Raw genomic sequence first — 18,675 nt, 5'->3', positions numbered from 1 at the left:
TGGTCTAAGGATTATTGGTCTTGTTCTAGACCCACAAATTTTTGCTGTTCTCATAGGATTTTATCCATGTGGCCATTGTAAGGCGTGCAGACACAGCAAGTACAGAGGAGCTCTAGAGTATAGGGGCATTTCCAAAGGAATCACACAGTTTTTGACGTGCGGTACTAGCTTTGCCAATTATGCAATTGAGTGTACATGCAAGCTGTGGTACATTGGCAGCAATACATGTAAAGCCAAGAAAATGGTCGTGGAACAGCTCAGAGCCATCACTAACAATGACCCTAAGTACCCTGTGGCACGTCACTTTTATGAAAAACATTTTTCCAATGTTTCTGATTTAAGTTATCTGATCCTCGAACACATTCCCAGGAATCCCAGAGGTTGGGACAGGGTACTCACTCTCAGACAGCTGGAATCCCGATATAGCACAGATTTCCAAACTAACAGTCCGGGAGGATTGAACATCAATGAGGAATTATCCATCCACCTAAGGGAAGGATCGTAAACACCCCTTTACCTGTTAGGCTGTTTCCTAGGACAGGGCTTTGTTGATATCTCAGTGGGTTTATACATTGTATTTTTTATGCACCTCTGCCTTCAACCCCTTTTGATGTGCTGTAGACATTATCAGTTTTAGTTTGTGTCTTTAATGGATAAGAAATAGCAATCTGATGCCATTGAATGTTTTTAACCATTTGTTTTTTCTGTTTATGTTTCCCTTACAGAAGAAAAGGAAGGGGCCCTCTCACACGTACTCACCGGCACGGGCATCCTACCCTTTTCCTCCAATTTGTATGCACATGTGTCACATCGTATGTTATAGTCAGTTCTCACCAGCAGGTCACTGGTAGGTGCACATTCCACTTATTGCATTGTCTCTCTCTGCCGTCCTTAGGATAAGGGCACTTGTCCGGTATTAGTCTACTGTGCCCTGTTGTAATGTAATTTTTACTTGAGTCTAGGATGCTTACGTTCTAGGCATGCACACTTGCGCTTAGTCTAGGGCTAATCAACATGACTGTGAAGCTGTGAATTTGACTCTGCTGTAGACATGCGCACTTGCGCTCAGTCTTTCTTATTTCGTGCACTTCTGCTTGCTACTGTTTTTTCTGTCTGCTAGGCTATTCAACAGTACTTTGAAGCCTCGATTATGTCTGTGTACATTTTACACTGTGATGTATATAATGGGCAACTGATTTTCATTTGCTTGCCAGGGTTACTGGTTGTTACAACACATGTTTGATTCAGTTTTGTTCAGTGAACACGAGCATTAGACGCGTAATCCTTGGCTTGGGGCCACCTCTCTATGTTATACAGAGTTTCTGTTTATAGATTTACCATTCCAAGATGGCTGCCAAAGCCAGTGGGGCAGAGAGAAGATATTGTCCTATGTTCATTTTGTTTGCTGTGGGATCGTGAAAAAAACTTTATCAGTGTCTGTTTCTTTGTGCACTTTCACACGTGATCAAGGCTGTTGCCGAAACGCGTGTGGATTAAACTTGGACATCATAACTGTGGTTTGCCTGCATTCTTCCTGAGAGCGTACTTCATTGGCAATTGGTATTGGATATTAAGAGCCAGTACACTCCGCCGGAGAGTACTCCACCCTTCTTGTACTTGGATAGGTGAGTCCAGGATCATTCCCAGGTGCTTGTGTACCCTCCTCTGTAAGGCCTTAGTACATAATAAGGCAAGGGGATTAAAACTACCTCTTAAAACTCACTACGGAGCGCATTTGCACAGTGGTGAAGGGAGGGGGCCTGCGGTGACATGTGTGCAAACACACCCTGTAGCCGTTTTATGTTGGGAGATTAAGTCCCCTTGAATCCTGACAGTCTCTGGGATCCAACTCGCCAACCAGGTGCCTCCTGTAAGCGCCACATAGCTGCATTGGAGAGGTGTAAAAAGGGGGGTTGTCTGGACCACCTTTCTGCAATGCAGGCCTCTGGCACTTACTGGAGGTACCTGGTGGGCTAGTTGGTCCCCAGGGGCCCTCAGGATTGAAGGGGAATTATTTCCCCAACTTAAAAGGCGCCACAAGGCGTATTTGCACACATCACCTCAGGCCCGCCCCCTCCCTTCACAACTGTGGAAACACGCCTCATGGACCGGTTTAAGTTGGGGGATTAGGTCCGTTTGAATCCTGAGGGTCCCTGGGGCCCAACTAGCCCACCAGGTACCTCAAGTAATCGTCACAGATCTGCATTGCAGAGAGATGTAAAAAGGGGCATGGCCTGGACCACCTCTCTGCAACGAAGGCCTCTGGTGCTTACTGGAGGTACCTGGTGGGCTGGTTGGCCTCCAGGGCCCCTCAGGATTGAAGGGAAATTAATTCCTCAACTTACAACACGCCACAAGGCGTGTTTGCACACATGTCACTTCAGACGCAGCCCCATTCCTTCACCACTGTGCAAACGCGCCCGTGGCACGTTTTAAGTTGGGGATTAAGTCCTCTTGAATCTTCAGGGTCCCTGGGGTCCAACTACCCCACCAGGTACCTCCAGAAAGCACCACAGAGCTGTGCTGCAGAGAGGTACTCCGAGGCCATGCCCCTTTTCACACCTGCCTTACCGTTTAAGTGGCGAACGATCTGTCAGAGTTCAACTGTGCTACTGCTTAGCATGTTATGAATAATTTCTACATTTGCACAAACTGCCTGCAGAAATATCCGTGACAAACCTTTGAAAAAGGACTGAGGCACTTTCATAGGTCTGAATGGAGGGCTCAATTATGTGACATCGCTCTAGTGAAATACTTTTCATCAGTCTAGAGGCACGGAAACAAACTATGCTAAAAGTGAAACTGTGATACTGCAAACAGACATGTTTGTAAAGGATGATACGAAACAAGCCACTGCATAAATTCCTCATCATGTAGGGGGTCGTGCTGGGTAGTGTTTTAGGGTTTATGGGAGTGCAGTGGTATTTGTGTAGCGTTGGGGGTCGTCCTGGGGTAGTATTTTAGCGTTTAGGGTAGCACAGTGGTGTTTGGGTAGTGTAGGTGGTCGTTGTCCGGGGGGTGGAGTTTTAGGGTTTAGGTTAGCCCAGTGGTATATTGGTAGTGAAGGGGGTCGTGCTGGGGTAGATTTAAGGTTTAGGACTGTGCAATGGTGTTTGTGTAGTGTAGGGGTCGTGCTGGGGGTAGTGTTTTAGGGTTTAGGCTAGTGCAGTGGTGTTTGTGTAGTGTAAGGTGTTGTGTTTTAGGGTTTGGGGTAGTGCAATGATGTTTGTGTATTGAGGGGGTCGTTCTGGGGGTTGATTTAGGGTTTAGGGTAGTGCAGTGGTGTTTCTGTAGTGTAGGGGGTTGTGCTGGGGGTAGGTTTAGAGATTAGGGTAGTGCAGCAGTGTTTGTGTAGTGTAGGGGGTCATGCTGGTGTAGTGTTTTAGGGTAGTGCAGTGGTGTTTGGGTAGTGTAGGGGGTCGTGCTGGGGTAGATTTAAGGTTTAGGGTAGTGCAATGGTGTTTGGGTAGTGTAGGGGGTCGTGCTGGGGTAGTGTTTTAGTGTTTAGGGTCGTGCAGTGGTAAATGGGTAGTGTAGGTGGTCGTGCTGGCGGTAGATTTAGGGTTTAGGGTAGTGCGGTGGTGTTTGTGTATTGTAAGGGGTCGTGCTGGGGGTAGTGTTTTAGGGTTTAGGGTAGTGCAGTGGTGTTTGGGTATTGTACAGGGTCATGCTGGGGGTAGTGTTTTAGGGTTTAGGGAAGTGCAGTGGTGTTTGTGTAATGTAGGGGTCGTGCTGGGGGTTGTGTTTTAGGGTTTAGGGTAGTGCAGTGGTTTTATGTAGGTTAGGGGTCGTGCTGGGTAGATTTAGAGTTTAGGGTAGTGCAGTGATGATTGTGTAGTGTAGGGGGTCGTGCTAGGGTAGTCTTTAAGGGTAGTACAGTGGTGTTTGGGTAGTGTAAGGGGTCGTGCTGGAGTAAATTTAAGGTTTAGGGCAGTGCAATGGTGTTTGGGTAGTGTAGGAGGTTGTGCTGTGGGTAGTGTTTTAGAGTTTAGGGTAGTGCAGTGGTGTTTGTGTAGTGTATGGGGTAGTGTTTTAGGGTTTAGAGTAGTGCAGTGGTGTTTGGGTATTGTAGGGGGTCATGCTGGGGGTAGTGTTTTAGGGTTTAGGGAAGTGCAGTGGTGTTTGTGTAATGTAGGGGTCGTGCTGGGGGTTGTGTTTTAGGGTTTAGGGTAGTGCAGTGGTTTTATGTAGTGTAGGGGTCGTGCTGGGTAGATTTAGAGTTTAGGGTAGTGCAGTGATGATTGTGTAGTGTAGGGGGTTTTGCTGGGGTAGTCTTTTAGGGTAGTACAGTGGTGTTTGGGTAGTGTAAGGGGTCGTGCTGGAGTAAATTTAAGGTTTAGGGCAGTGCAATGGTGTTTGGGTAGTGTAGGAGGTTGTGCTGTGGGTAGTGGTTTAGGGTTTAGGGTAGTGCAGTGGTGTTTGTGTAGTGTATGGGGTAGTGTTTTAGGGTTTAGAGTAGTGCAGTGGTGTTTGGGTAGTGTAGGGGTCGTGACGTGGTAGTGCATTAGATTTTAGGGTAGTACAGATGTGTTTGGGTAGTGTAGGGGGTTGTGCTCACCAGGGAGTTACTAGAAGTCTACTGCTGGTATTGAAAGTGATTGTTCAGTCTGCATGTCAGAATTTTCAAATTAAATGGAAGAGGATTTGAGATCTCTCTTAAAACATGCCCTAATTTTTCTTTTTACAACACTAACCATAATTTTAATGACAAAATGAACCTCCTCATTTTGTTCCTTTTTAATAACCTTGGGCGAAGCACTACGCTATGCTCGCGTAGTTTGCGCAACTTCGCACTACGTAAGCTGCACGTAGCACAGTGCGAACACGCGTAGTGCAGCGTAGCGTAGTGCAGCGGTCATTTTTTTCTTGTTTGCGGTCCTCAACATCATGTTCGCGACGCGAGCAAGCAAAATGACATCCGGGTGAGATTCTCAACGCGAGGAGGTCAGGTTTCTCATTGCGAGTGGTTGCGCATGCTCGAAATCGCTCGCTATGAGAAACTACCAGTTTGCATTGAGCAAGCTGTCGCTCAAGTAAAAATCTACTCGAGCAGCAGAAAACTACAGCTCGCATCGTGCTAGATAACGTTTTCAATGATTGCACAGGGCCGGATGCTTGTTCGCACTGTGCAATCATTGAAAACGCATCTTGCACAGTGCGAACATGCTACTACGCAGCTCGCGTAGTGCTACGTGGAGTTTGCGTAGTGCGAAGTGCACTTCGCGTAGCTTAGCGTAGCGCTACTTCGCGAACTATCCCCACCCTTACTTTTTAAATTAAATGTTTTAAGTGTTAACAGTTTATTCCAATCAAGATGGCTTCAGGCGTGCCATCATTTTGTCATAAGTAAGACTGTTAGCACTCTAGCTGATCTTTAGAACACTCTGGGTAGCTGCAGTAGAACACAAATCAATGCACTTCCAGGCTGCTTCTGTTGGAATATAACAGGAAGATATTTGAGATCTCACTTAAAACATGTCCTAATTTGTCTTTCTACAGCACTAACCAAAGTTTCTAGGACAAAATGAACCCCTCATTCTATTCCTTTGAAATTAAATGTTTTAAGTGTTACCAGTTTATTCCAATCAAGATGGCTTCAGGTGTGCCATACTTTTGTCATTAGTAAGGCTGTTAGCGCTCTAGTTGTTATTTAGAACACTCTGGGAAGCTGCAGTAGAACACAAAGCAATCAACTGACAGGCTGCTCCTGTTTATATATAACAGGAAGATATTTGAGATCTCCCTTAAAACATGTCCTAATTTTTCTTTCTATATCACTAACCATAATTTCTATGACAAAATAAATCCCCCTTATTTTGTTCCTTTTTAAATTAAATGTTTTAATTGTTACCAGTTTATTCCAATCAAAATGGCTTCAGGTGTGCCATCATTTTGTCAATAGTAAGGCTGTTAGCGCTCTAGTTGTTCTTTAGAACACTCTGGGAAGCTGCAGTAGAACACAAAGGAATCCACTGACAGTCTCTGCCCTTGTTGGGTGTACATGTTTTACTGATAATGTCAAACTTCATTATCACATGACTGAGAAAGATAATGTGAATTTACAAAAAATATGCTCTCATTTTAGCTTCTGGAGCACCTTCCAAACCTCTATAAGACAAGCATGAGAAAATAGTTTTCTCTCTAACATGATTCATGAAATCCCAGCAGAAGTCTTTTTCACATGGTAAAATCACCTTAGAACAGACCACAATTCCTAAAATGAGTATGGTACCATCAACAAAGGATCTATAATGTAACTAAAGTCTTAAAACCTTCTATTAACTGCAATGCTTTTTAATGAGGTGCTATCATGCATATTGGTCCCAAGATGGATGCCAACACTTCTTGGATGAAGTGCTGAAAGCCAATCAGGTCGCACGATGAGATGTGTCATTAGCCTCTACCCAGATATATATGTACTTTTTTCTTTTAATATCTAAAAAACTACTGAACAGATTTACACCATTTAACCAAAAGGCACGGGTGTGAACCAAGGGCTACCTCTTCGCCAAATTTGGTGTAATTCCGTTCAGCAGTTTGAACTGTAGCTGCGGCTAAAGGTTCCTATGGAAAATTGCATTGGAAAACACGTTTTGGGACCCCCCTTTATCTTGGCCCCCTTCACGTATCACCCCTAGACTTTCAGGATAGGAGTGGACCTGGCAATTAGTTTTGAAAATGTCACGAAGATTCGTCAACCGGCGCCAAAGTTATTCCAAAATGAATGTTGTGGATTTCCTATGGAAAATAGGTCCTAACTATAACTACCTACTGGCCAACTGACCATGTCATGAGTGATGCAATATGTGACGTCATCAGAAGTGAATTGCGGGCACGCGAGTTATAGTTAGCTGAACTAACTATAACGGGCGAATTTCGAAGGTTTTGTATGAGTAAAATGACCAGCTAACTATAACTGGTGTGAAACCTATGGTTTTTTCAGTGAATTTCAAAGGTTTTTAAAATGCTAATTCCTAACTATAACGTGTGTGAAACCTATTGTTTTTTCAGTGAAATTGCAAGGTTTTTTAAATACTAATTCCTAACTATAACATGGCTGAAACCTATGGTTTTTTAAGTGAATTTCAAAGTTTTTTAAATGGAATTCCTAACTATAACGTGGCTGAAACTTATGTTTTTTTCAGTGAATTTCAATGTTTTTGTAAATGATAATTTTTAAATGTATTAATTGTTATATTTTTTATACTGCTTTACTACATTATTTTAAATTATTTATTTTTAGATATTTTATTTTTTGAATTACATTACATATTTTTAATATAAAAAAATGTGTTTTTACACCTCTCCGCAATGCAGCCCCCTGGCGCATTTGCAGAGGGGGAACTAATTCCCCTTGCATTCTGGGGGTCCCTGGGGGCCAACTAGCCCACCTGGAACCTCAAGTATGCGCCAGGGGGCTGCATTGCAGAGAGGTGTAATGAGGCCACACCCTTTTTTACACCTCTCTGCCACGCAGCCCCCGGGCACGTTTGCAGAGGGGGAACTAATTCCCCTTGCATACTAGGGGTCCCTGGGGGCCAACTAGCCCACCTGAAACTGCCAGTATTCGCCAGGGGGCTGCATTGCAGAGAGGTGTAATGAGGCTACTCCCTTTTTACATCTCTCTGCAGCGCAGCCCCCTGGCACATTTGCAGAGGGGGAACTAATTCCCCTTGCATACTGGAGGTCCCTGGGGGCCAAGTAGCCTACCTGGAACCTCCAGTATGCACCAGGGGGCTGCATTGCAGAGCGGTGTAATGAGGCTATGCCCCTTTGTACACCTCTCTGCAACGCAGCCCCCTGGTGCGTTTGCAGAGGGGGAACTAATCCCACTTGCATCCTGGGGGTCCCTGGGGAGCAACTAGCCCACCAGAAGCCTCTAGTGTGCGCCAGGGGGCTGCGTTGCTTTGCCCCGGGGAGCTGCGGTCCCTGGGGCAGTGTGGAAGGGATTAGGGCCCCCCCATACTTCTTTTTCACTATGCCCCCGCGATTTGGTCCCCATGGAGGGTAATTTGAAAAAAAAACAGACTGGGTTAAAAAAAAAAGAAATTGGGCCTTGAGGGTCCTTGTGGGACCCCATAGCAGGCCTAGGGGGTCAGCGTGCTTCTACCCTGCCCCTTTTTGAGTTCTACACGTTTGTTTTTCTGCTTTCTTGTGCCTTGGTCTACTGAGCACAAGACGGCTGCCAACACTTCCTGGTTTGTAGTGTTGACAGCCAATGAGGATGCAGATTTCTCGGGAAGGTACGCTTACCGTATGCGTACCATACGCATACAGTATGCGTACAGTACGCGCACGGTACGCATACCCCTTGATTTTTCAGAAAAATAAAATACAATTTTTGGGCCTTGGGGGTTCTTGTGGGACCCCCTGAGCAGGCCTAGGGGGTCAGGGTGCTTCTACCCTGCCCCCTTTTTGAGTTCGATACGTTTGTTTTTCTGCTTTCTTGTGACCCAGTCTACCGAGGCACAAGATGGCTGCCAACAATTTCTGTTTTGGAGAGTTGACAGACAGTGGCAGCCAATCAGCATGCTGCTCATGCACGGGAAGGTACGCGTACCATGCGAGTACCGTACGCGTACGGAACGCGTAGCATGCACGCTTATAGATATATATATTTTTTCCTTTCGATTTTCTCAGGATCTACTGGAGGGATTTACACCATTTAAGCAAAAGCGTGAGCTGCGAATCAGACTCTACCATTTTGCCAAATTTCTTGTAATTCCGTTCAGCCGTTCGGGCTGTAGCCGTGTCCAATCCTCCTATGGAAAATAAAATAGGGAAAACATGTTTTGGGACCCCCCTTTTTTCTCAGCCCCCACTTGACGAATCCCCCCAAAACTTTCAGGGAAGGAGCGGAGCGGAGCGGGCCATCTTCTTTGAGAAAATTGCGAAGATTCATCAACCGGTGCCAAAGTTATATCCTATAGAATGTTGGGGATTTCCTATGGAAACAAGGTCCTAAATATAACTACCTACTGGTGACCACCAGTAGGTTATATATATATATATATATATATATATATATATATATATATATATATATATATATATATATATATATATATATATACATACATATATATATATATATATATATATATATATATATATATATATATATATATATATATTATCTACTGGCGGTCGCCAGTAGGTATATATAGTTAGGATTTTTTCCCTATGGGATTTCTGAAAATTCTATGCCTAATAACTTTGGCGTTTGTGGATGGAATTGGCTGAAATTTTCAGGAAAATGGCACATTTTGTTTCTGAGCAGCTCCTGGAAATTTGGGGGGGGGTGTCAAGGGGGGGCCGAGAAAAAAGGGGGGTCCCAAAACGCGTTTTTCCCGTGTTAATTTCCATAGGGCGGTTGGACTCACTTTTAGCCCGAACGGCTGAATGGATTTTCACGAAACTTGGCAAAATTGTAGGGACTGTTAGCCCGATGTGCCTTTGCTAGGTCTCAATATATGTGCTTCAGTGGATTTTGAGAAATTAACGTTTAAATCAAGATATATATCTGTAACAGCGGTCCGGGCAGCGATCCGGTTCGCGTACTTTTCGCGTAACGGAACTTTGCGCACGGAAAGCTGATTGGCTCTTCGGTGTCTGTCAACATTCTAAACAGTCCAGTGCAGCCGCCATCTTGTCTCTCGGTAGGATCGAGAGACAAGAGGAGGCCAAAACAAAGGGGGAAATTTCCATAAGGGGGCATAGTAGATCCTCCCTGACCCCCTAGGTTTTATGTGGAGGTTTTAAAAGGGCCCAGCAGGGTCCAAAAAAATATATATATTTTTTTTTTTCGCGATGAGCGCCTAGTACGCGAACCGGAAAGCGTTCTGGGCAGCGTACTATAAGGATAATAGAATGATACACTTTTCAAAGACTGTATGTTAATTGTTTGTTGTTTTTGTTGTTGTTTTTTTTGTTTTCTTTATTTTTAAAGTTTTTTTTTTATTTTCATTGTTTTTCATAATTTATTAAACTTTCTAACATTTCAGTGTCTGAAATGTCATTATTTTCTTGAAATATTGTTTGCAATCTGTGAGGTTGCAGTTCATTATCCAAGCTTTCATCCATAAATTCTATGTCAATTTGTTCAATCAATTCCTGGCTGCTCTCTTGCAGGTCCATTTCAAAAGAAACTTGGTTTTCGCCTTCCATTTTGCCTGAAATTTGGATTAAAAAAATATATATTAGTAGAGATAGGGCACTGTTGGGATAAATTTTAGATAGGCAGTTTTTATCAGTGAATTTATCTTTTGGCAGTGTATAGTATCAGAGTGGAAATAGGACTATAAAAAAGTGTATGTGATTTAACCAAGACAAGCCTAACTCCATTCATAACTATAACAGAGAAGTCTATCTAAATACATTACTACTACAGAGGGATAGTGTATATCTAGCAGAAAAATTCTATTATATTAAGTTATAGTGCACAATATATTTCGTTTTTAAAAATTATATCTTACCTTCACAAAGAAGTTGAAGTTTTTGGAAGCTATTGAAAGGTGATGTACAACAAGAAGTAGTAGTCAAAATGGCTGTGTTTTCTTCTCTTCCTTTATATATATTCAAGTATATAACCAATCAAATGTCAGGTAATAAAAGTAGAAAATGAAAGTAACATTTTCATTGGTTGTCAATTCCAACAGTTCAGATGTGTTTTGTGAAGTAATTTACCTCACGGTACTTGGAGAGGTCTAAAGGCTAAATGGCTAAATGAAATTTCAATCAAATTTGTGAGAATGAAAGGGATTGTTATGTAGTATGAGCTAATTTATATTTGGTGAGAGTGTCTGTAGTCGTTTTTCTGTAAATTACTTTCCCACCTTTTTTTTGGACCGCTTCCCGGAAAGCGGTCCGGTCCGCGAACTAGGAGCGTAACGGGAGTCCACCATTTTGTGTTTCGGTCGAATCAAGGTATAAAATGGAGGGTAAATAATGTTCTGAATGGGTAGAAGGGGGCATGGTACAAGTATTTTGCCCCCCTACGTTTTCTGAGGGTGGCTGAGGAGGACTATATTTGCGAAGAAAAAACTTTTTTTTTGAAATTTTGCACGGTTAGCTTCCAGTTCGCGTACCGGATAGCGCTCTTTGAGCGTAGTTTGTTGAAAATTACAGAAAAAAGTTAGAAAAAAAATAATAAAAGTGTGTGATCAGATGAAGGGTAGCTCTGAGAAGAGCTTTTGGGTTTATGGTACATTTAGGTACTTATAAGTAGGTACCAATGCACAGTCTTAAATTCAGAATGAAAATTCTGTTGCCCTCATCTGAGAAGTGAACTCCATCTCCTCTGTAGATATCTTGCATGTAGTAACGCAAGTTATTGTTGTACAGAGAGCCCATTCCATGGTCTCTCATGAAAGCTGACACAGATTTGTTTACATGCTTCCTCGCTTTCTCAATTTGTGGACAAAATTGGTTGGACCACCTCCATTTCTGTCTTTGGCATATATTGGAATATACCAAGGCAGTTTGAGGAAAAAGTGCCATTAATTGCTCAAAGGTGTCCTTTAAAAGCATTTCCAGACCTACCCCTGTCAAAGTGCCCAAATCATTACCTCCACAGTGCACTATTAACAGGTCAGGTTTTGGCAAATGCATAAAGGTTTTCACCAATGGTATCAATTGGTGACATTTTAATCCTCTTTGGCCCAACCACTTAATTTCCACATCCTGTAAATTGAGGTTAGGTAAATTTCTGTTCTCAGCATACCTTTGAGCCCAGTGGATGTAACTATGTCCAACAATCCAGACCTTAAACATGGTGGGAGAAGGTTGTTCTGCAGTCAGATGAAGTGTGGTAATGAAAGGGCAGTTGAAACAGTAGGAGTTTGTAAAGAAAAAAAACTGTGGATTTCCAATGCTAATGAATCATTAGCAGTGATTGGTGCATTTCCATTTCTGAAAACAGAAAGTTAGGGTGCATGGATGTGTTCTTTGAAAGATGTAATTTGAATGGTCAAGGAAGAAACATTTCATGAAAGATTGCACTGGATACGCAGGTGCACTGAGAGTTCAGAGTTCAATTGAAACATTGTTGTGTGAATTTGCAAACATGAGAGCTCTTCCAGGAGGTGGTTGCTAAGCAAAAAAGGCAGAGAGGGCAGAGGGGGGAAGGGTTTTGATTTGAAAAAAGTGAGGGAAGAGTTATGATTGGCTAATATGAGAGATATGTGAAATGAATATCTGTATTTCTGTGCTTTCAATAGCTGCAGCCTCTGGAGTGCATCCTTTTTCTTCTGCTGAAGACAATTTTGTGTATTTCTGAGACTGTTTTCAAAACTCAAAAAATATTTGCTAAGGTGAGAAAAGATTTATTTAATTTAGATAGAGAATAGTATGATTTAAGGAGAAAATGATGAAGAAAGCTGTGTTTTTAAAATGTGGTTTTGTCTCTAGTGATATACAAATAGAATTAGATTCTTTGAGAAATTGTAATTGCATATTCGGTGTAGCATTCTGGCATGCAGTAACACAAGTTATTGTGGTACATGGAGCCCATTCCATGGTCTGTTATGTAAGCTGAAACAGATATGTTGTTTTTAAAAACGATTTTAGAAATCAATTACATTTCTGGATATGTACTGCTAGAGCTTCATAGGTTGTTTTGGGCCATATTTATAAGGCATTTGAGTGTCTTTGATGTTATGTTTTCCTTTTAAAATGGAAAGCGTTCCTCATGGGGCAAGTGTCTTGTAAATACGCTCCCACTTGCGCTTGGCAAATTTAGATTTTGATTATGGGAGTTACCTAGCCATGTTAATAGTGTCCCAAAAATGGTGCTAGGGCATTCCAGAAACACTTTCATGTGTCTCAAGGACATTTTCAGTCATTTCTTCATGAATGCAGGTATACAATTGATTTATATGCGGTGTTTAAAAACGAATTTTGAAATCAATTACATTTCTGGATATGTACTGTTAGAGCTTCATAGGTTGTTTGGGGTCATATTTAGAAGGCATTTTAGTGTCTTTGATGTTATGTTTACCTTTTTAAATGGAAAGCCTTCCTCATGGGGCCCTGAGCAGTTCTTAGCCATGTTATTTAATGGGAAGTGGATAACATGGCTAAGAGCATTTGCTGGAAAATGCATGAATATCGCTGACTTTTCAGCGATATTCATGCATTGCGGCCGTTTTTTTTCGCATTTGCGAGCAGTTCTTAGCCATGTTATCCAATGGGAGGTGGATAACATGGCTAAGAGCATTTGCTGGATAATGCATGAATATCGCTGACTTTTCAGCGATATTCATGCATTGCGGCCGTTTTTTATCGCATTTGCGATAAATCTTGCTAAGGAGAAAATGATGAAGAAAGCTGTGTTTTTAAACTGTGGCTTTGTCTGTAGTGATATAGAAATAGATTTTGTTTCTTTGAGAAATTGTAATTGCATATTCGGTGTACCATTCTGGCATGCAGTAACACAAGTTATTGTTGTATATGAAGCCCATTCCATGGTCTCTTATGTAAGCTGAAACAGATATGTTGTTTTTAAAAACCATTTTTGAAATCAATTACATTTCTGGATATGTACTGCTAGAGCTTCATAGGTTGTTTTGGGTCATATTTATAAGGCATTTGAGTGTCTTTGATGTTATTTTTCCTTTTTAAATGGCAAGCATTCCTCATGGGGCAAGTGTCTTGTAAATACGCTCTCACCTGCGCTTGGCGAATTTAGATTTTGATTATGGGAGTTACATAGCCATGTTAATAATGTCCAAAAAATGGTGCTAGGACATTCCAGAAAACGCTTTCATGTGTCTCAAGGACATTTTCAGTCATTTCCTCTTGAATGCAGGTATACAATTGATTTATATGCTGTGTTTAAAAACGAATTTTGAAATCAATTAAATTTCTGAATATGTACTACTAGAGCTTCATAGGTTGTTTGGGGTCATACACCATTTTTGGGAAATTATTAACATGCCTATGTAACTCCCATAATCAAAATCTAAATTTGCCAACCGCAGGTGGGAGCGTATTTACAAGACATTTGCACCATGAAGAACGTAAAATAGCATAATAGACACTCAAATGCCTTATAAATATGACCCAAAACAACTTATGAAGCACTAGCAGTGCATATTTCCAGAAATGTAATGGTTTTCAAATAATGACTTACTTCATTGGTAGGTCTTTACATGTATTTTCTCTTTGGTTTTTTTCAGTGAAAATCTTATCTGCAACCATGTGTTGGCCTCACCTCAAATAAACAAAACAGGTGATGGACCGAATGTGGATCAATAACACACATTCACCCCAGTCCAAAGATCTGGGCCTAAACAAACCTTTAGATAGGCTACATCTTATCGTCATCCTGAATTAATCATTTAAAATATTAGGGAGTGATTTATGATTGTTCTATGCCTGTTTTGTACCATTGAGTGTCATTTTTGTGATGCAGTGCTGGTGCAAAAGATTTGCTATGTTAAATAATTAGTAGGGCATTAAGTTTTAGATGACTGTTATTCATTTACTGTTTGGTAATAGTGGTTAATAACATTTTTTATTATATTTTTCCACAGATTCAACTGCAGATTCTTTCATAGTTTGGAAAATGCCTACAAAAAATAGAATTAGAAAGGCTAGAAAACGTCAAAGACAGCAGGATGATGTTTTATTGCAGCAGTCCTCTTCCCCAAATACTTGTCAAAACACCAAGAAAGGTCCGGGTAAGAGCACGAAATCATTCTTAAGAAATATTTGTAGTAAAAAAAGTATTTCTCCAAAAAATGTTTCAGTCCACAAAAAGAAAAGCAATTTAAATGGAAAGGAGAGACCCATCAAAAATGTTACTGGTAGAGGAAGAGATAACTCTGTGCATGATAGTAGAAGGAAACAACAGTTTAGGGACATTCGAAATCGAATGTTCCGTAACAGAATAATAGTTAATTTATTGAAAAATATTTAAAAAAAAGGCCAACAGAAAGCGGCATTTTATAAGAAGAAGAAAAATGTAGAGAAAATTATTGATCATGCTTTTGAAATTAAGCGAAAGTTATTTATTTTGGTAATCAATAGAATTAGGAAACTAAGCAAGGTAATTTCTGATTTCAAAACAAAAAGTAGATGGAAGAGAGTAGTAAATCGTACTAACTTTTGTGAAGTTTTTTCCGGAGAATGGATGCATAGTTCAAGTTGTGAGGCATTTTTTAATGAGGAGAGTTATTTTCAGGATAATGATTTGGTGTTTGCAGTTGACACCAGTGGTCGAGCTTATGAAGTGAAGGATGGTTGTCCAGTTGAAAAAGAACAACTTGTGACAACAGAGACAGAAGAGGCGCTAAGTGATGAGGTTTTAGGAAGACGTCCTAAGGGTCCTGTGTACATTTGGAAGTGTAGTTCTATTTGCAGTGTGCGACAGGTTTCCATCAATTTGCTTTGTGATTTTATACGGACATTTAATAAGAAAAGTTTGAAGCAGAAAATAAAGTTGTTGCAAGATTTAGATCCTTGCAGAGTGAGACAAATGACAGGTTTGCGTGGTCATTCACTGGCTTGTCTTTCCAGGAGAGTATGCCAGAGTGTTTTTCATCATTTCAGGATGCTAGCAGTGCATCATAATAAAGTGAGAAAATTAGTGAGAATGTTGTATTATGCTAAGAGTCCAGCAATTATGCTTAAACAATTATGTGCTGCTCTTTTGCATGGTTCTGAAATAGATGTGAAGAATATTTGTGAAGAAATTGAGTTTTGTTACTTTGGTAGTAGAGATGAGAATGTTCAAATTGACCCAGAAGTAGAGGGTTATGTTGAAGATAATATACAGGTTTCTAGTTCAGATAATTTTCAGAAGGAAATTGCCACGTTTCAGATGAAATCAAGTGAGAGGCCTAATTTCACGTGTGTATGTTGTCGACGCACTTATTATAAGAATCAGACTAAGTTAGTGGATTTATATGCAAAAACTGAAAGGGAAAATAATAGTGAATGGAAGGATTTTGCCACATACTTGATGGTAGAAAATTGTGTTGATTTGGGAGTGGACCAACGTGTGTGTACTTATTGTTGTAATAAATTAAATCAAAACCAGATGCCTGCTAGGGCAGTTCATAATAATCTGGAATTGGTTGAGATTCCTTCAGAATTGAAGGATTTAAATACTTATGAATCTATTTTGATTCAAAGTATCCATCCCTTTCAGGCTATTGTAAGAATGGAGCCAAAGACAGGGAAGTTGCCTCCAACAGATTTACAGAGAGGATTAAAGGGAAGAGTTGTTTATTTGCCTCTAGATTTAAACAAAAACATTAACACAATTGGAGTTGAGAAAGTGGAAGAGGAACCTCTGGTTATCTTGGTTAATGGGGTTCCGACAAAGAATAAGAAAATATGGCAAGATTTAGTGGATGTTAGGAAAGTGAAAAATGCAACTTTGTATTTGAAGAAAAATAATAAGTACTATAAGAATGTATATGTAGCAGAAGAGGAAGTAAGTGATGAAGAGGATAGCGTTTTGTGTGCTGGCCAAATTGAGAAAGTAGAGGTGTCTAATAGTGAAGAAATATATGAACATTATAGTGTTCATCCTTTGCATTCCAAGGAAGTCATGGGGAATGCTATTGAGTTGTTTCAAATGAAACAAGCCAAAGGGAGTCCCATTAGTGTTTGGGAGGAAAGTTTGGAAGCTCGGTGTTTCCCACAGCTATTTCCCACAGGTCAAGGAGGAAGATATGATGAGCGACCTCATCAAATTCCTGCGTCTGAATACCGGACTTTACGATTGTATGCAGAAGATCCTAGGTTTCGTCAATGCATTCCCTATTTGTTTCATCTCCTGTTTGAAAGCGATCTGTCAGGACTGTCATATGCAGTGAACCACATTTTAAAAAGTGGTATACAGATGCGAAACATCTCGGCAAGTGATTTTATGCATAAAATCAATGTCCAAGACAGTATTTTGGATTCTCACTTAATTAATCTCATGGCGTGTCAGCGTGGTACTAATGAGTACTGGTACCGTCGTCATGGTAATTTAAAATGTATGCTGAGGAACTTAGGAACTCCGACATGGTTCCTCACTCTGAGCTGTGCCGAGTATGGCTGGGAAGACTTACTTGAATTTCTACGAGAGGCAAATGGAAATATTGAAAACATTGAATTCAAGACACCTGGAGAACTGTGTTCTTTGGATCCAGTGAATGTATGCAGGTACTTCAATCATAGATTTGAAGCTATGATGTCTTTCATCACAAATAAGAAGAATCCACCTCTTGGAGAGGTGTTGGATTTCTTCTGGAGAAAGGAGTACCAAGCAAGAGGTGCCCCTCATATACATATGTTGTTGTGGATCAAGGATGCACCTAAATTTGGAACAGATCCGGATGACTTAGTGATGAATTTCATAGAACAGTATTCTACGTGTACTGTTCCAAACGCAATGGAGAAGAAAAGCCTAAGAGAACAAGTTCTACGTTTCCAAAGCCATCGTTGTGGAAAGTATTGTCGTCGTAAATTCAGAAACAAGGACAAGTTCTACACCAAATGTCGTTTCAACTTTCCACGACCGGTGATTTCTAAAGGAAGAGTGAACAGTTTGATGTCTTCGCTGCGACATAATGTGACGAGGAAATCACCCAAGAATACATACAATTTGAAAAGGAACGAAGAGTCCAAGTACATCAATGACTACAACCCAGTGATTTTGTCCATGTGGAATGCTAACATGGATATACAGTTTGTGGCTGACAACTGTATGGCTGTGGCTCGGTATGTGACATCTTACATCACCAAAAAAGAAAAGACAGAACTGAAGGATATGTGGGAGGACATTTCCCATGAAAAGAGCCTCAGCAAGAAGTTGTACAGTTTCAGTCTGAAGATGTTGTCGCATCGAGAAATCGGAGCTTACGAATGTTCTGATCGATTGTCTTCAGCAAGTCTCTATGCCAAATCCAGGAGTATCGTTTGGGCGAGTCTTGGTCTTGCTGCAACGCGAAATCGAGTTCTAAAACCTGTCCGGGAAATTGAGTATTTGGCAGAAAAGGAAGCAAACAGTACCGACATTTTGAAGACCAACATGTTGGATACATATTATCCAAATCGAAGCAGTCACCTTGAGAATGTTTGTCTATATGAGGTTCTCCAAAATTATATATTCAAGAGGAACATCAAAGAAGATATTGAGAAAGGAGTGTATGCTGTAATTGGAAGTGAGGGATGCCTGGTCAAGCAAAGAAAATGCCAATTAGTAAACCATCGAAAATTGAGTGGTGAATCTCCAGAAAAAAAGGAGTTTTTCTATTTAGCACTTTTGCAACTTTTCAAGCCTTGGCGTGCAGAAGAGGAACTGCTTGGAGATTTCCTTTGTTACGAAGACTCTTTCAATGCAGCCAAGGAGTCCATAGAATGTCCTGCTTTTCCTAAATATCAAGAAATGCTAACTTTGGAAATTGAGCAGGAAGCAACGATTGCAGCCGAGATTGCCAGAGACAGTTCTCAGGACAGTCAGAGTTCTGTTTCATTGAGTCAAGATCCACTTGGAGGACCTATTATCGAAAATGAAGCTGCCACTGCTATGAATGAAGTGGAAAGAGCCATGGCACATGCTCAGGAGGATTCATTTAACTTAGAAGACTTGGAAAAACAACTCAACGTTGAGCAGAGGAAAATATATGATGAAGTTACCAAGGAAATTGAGCACGGATTAAGTCATGAGAAGAAAGA

This window comes from Lissotriton vulgaris, chromosome 1_1 (assembly GCF_964263255.1).
Source record: "Lissotriton vulgaris chromosome 1_1, aLisVul1.2, whole genome shotgun sequence".
NCBI classification, from domain to species: Eukaryota; Metazoa; Chordata; class Amphibia; order Caudata; family Salamandridae; genus Lissotriton; species Lissotriton vulgaris.
The sequence above is the reverse complement of the archived record's forward strand: the minus strand, read 5'-3'. Positions refer to the sequence as shown.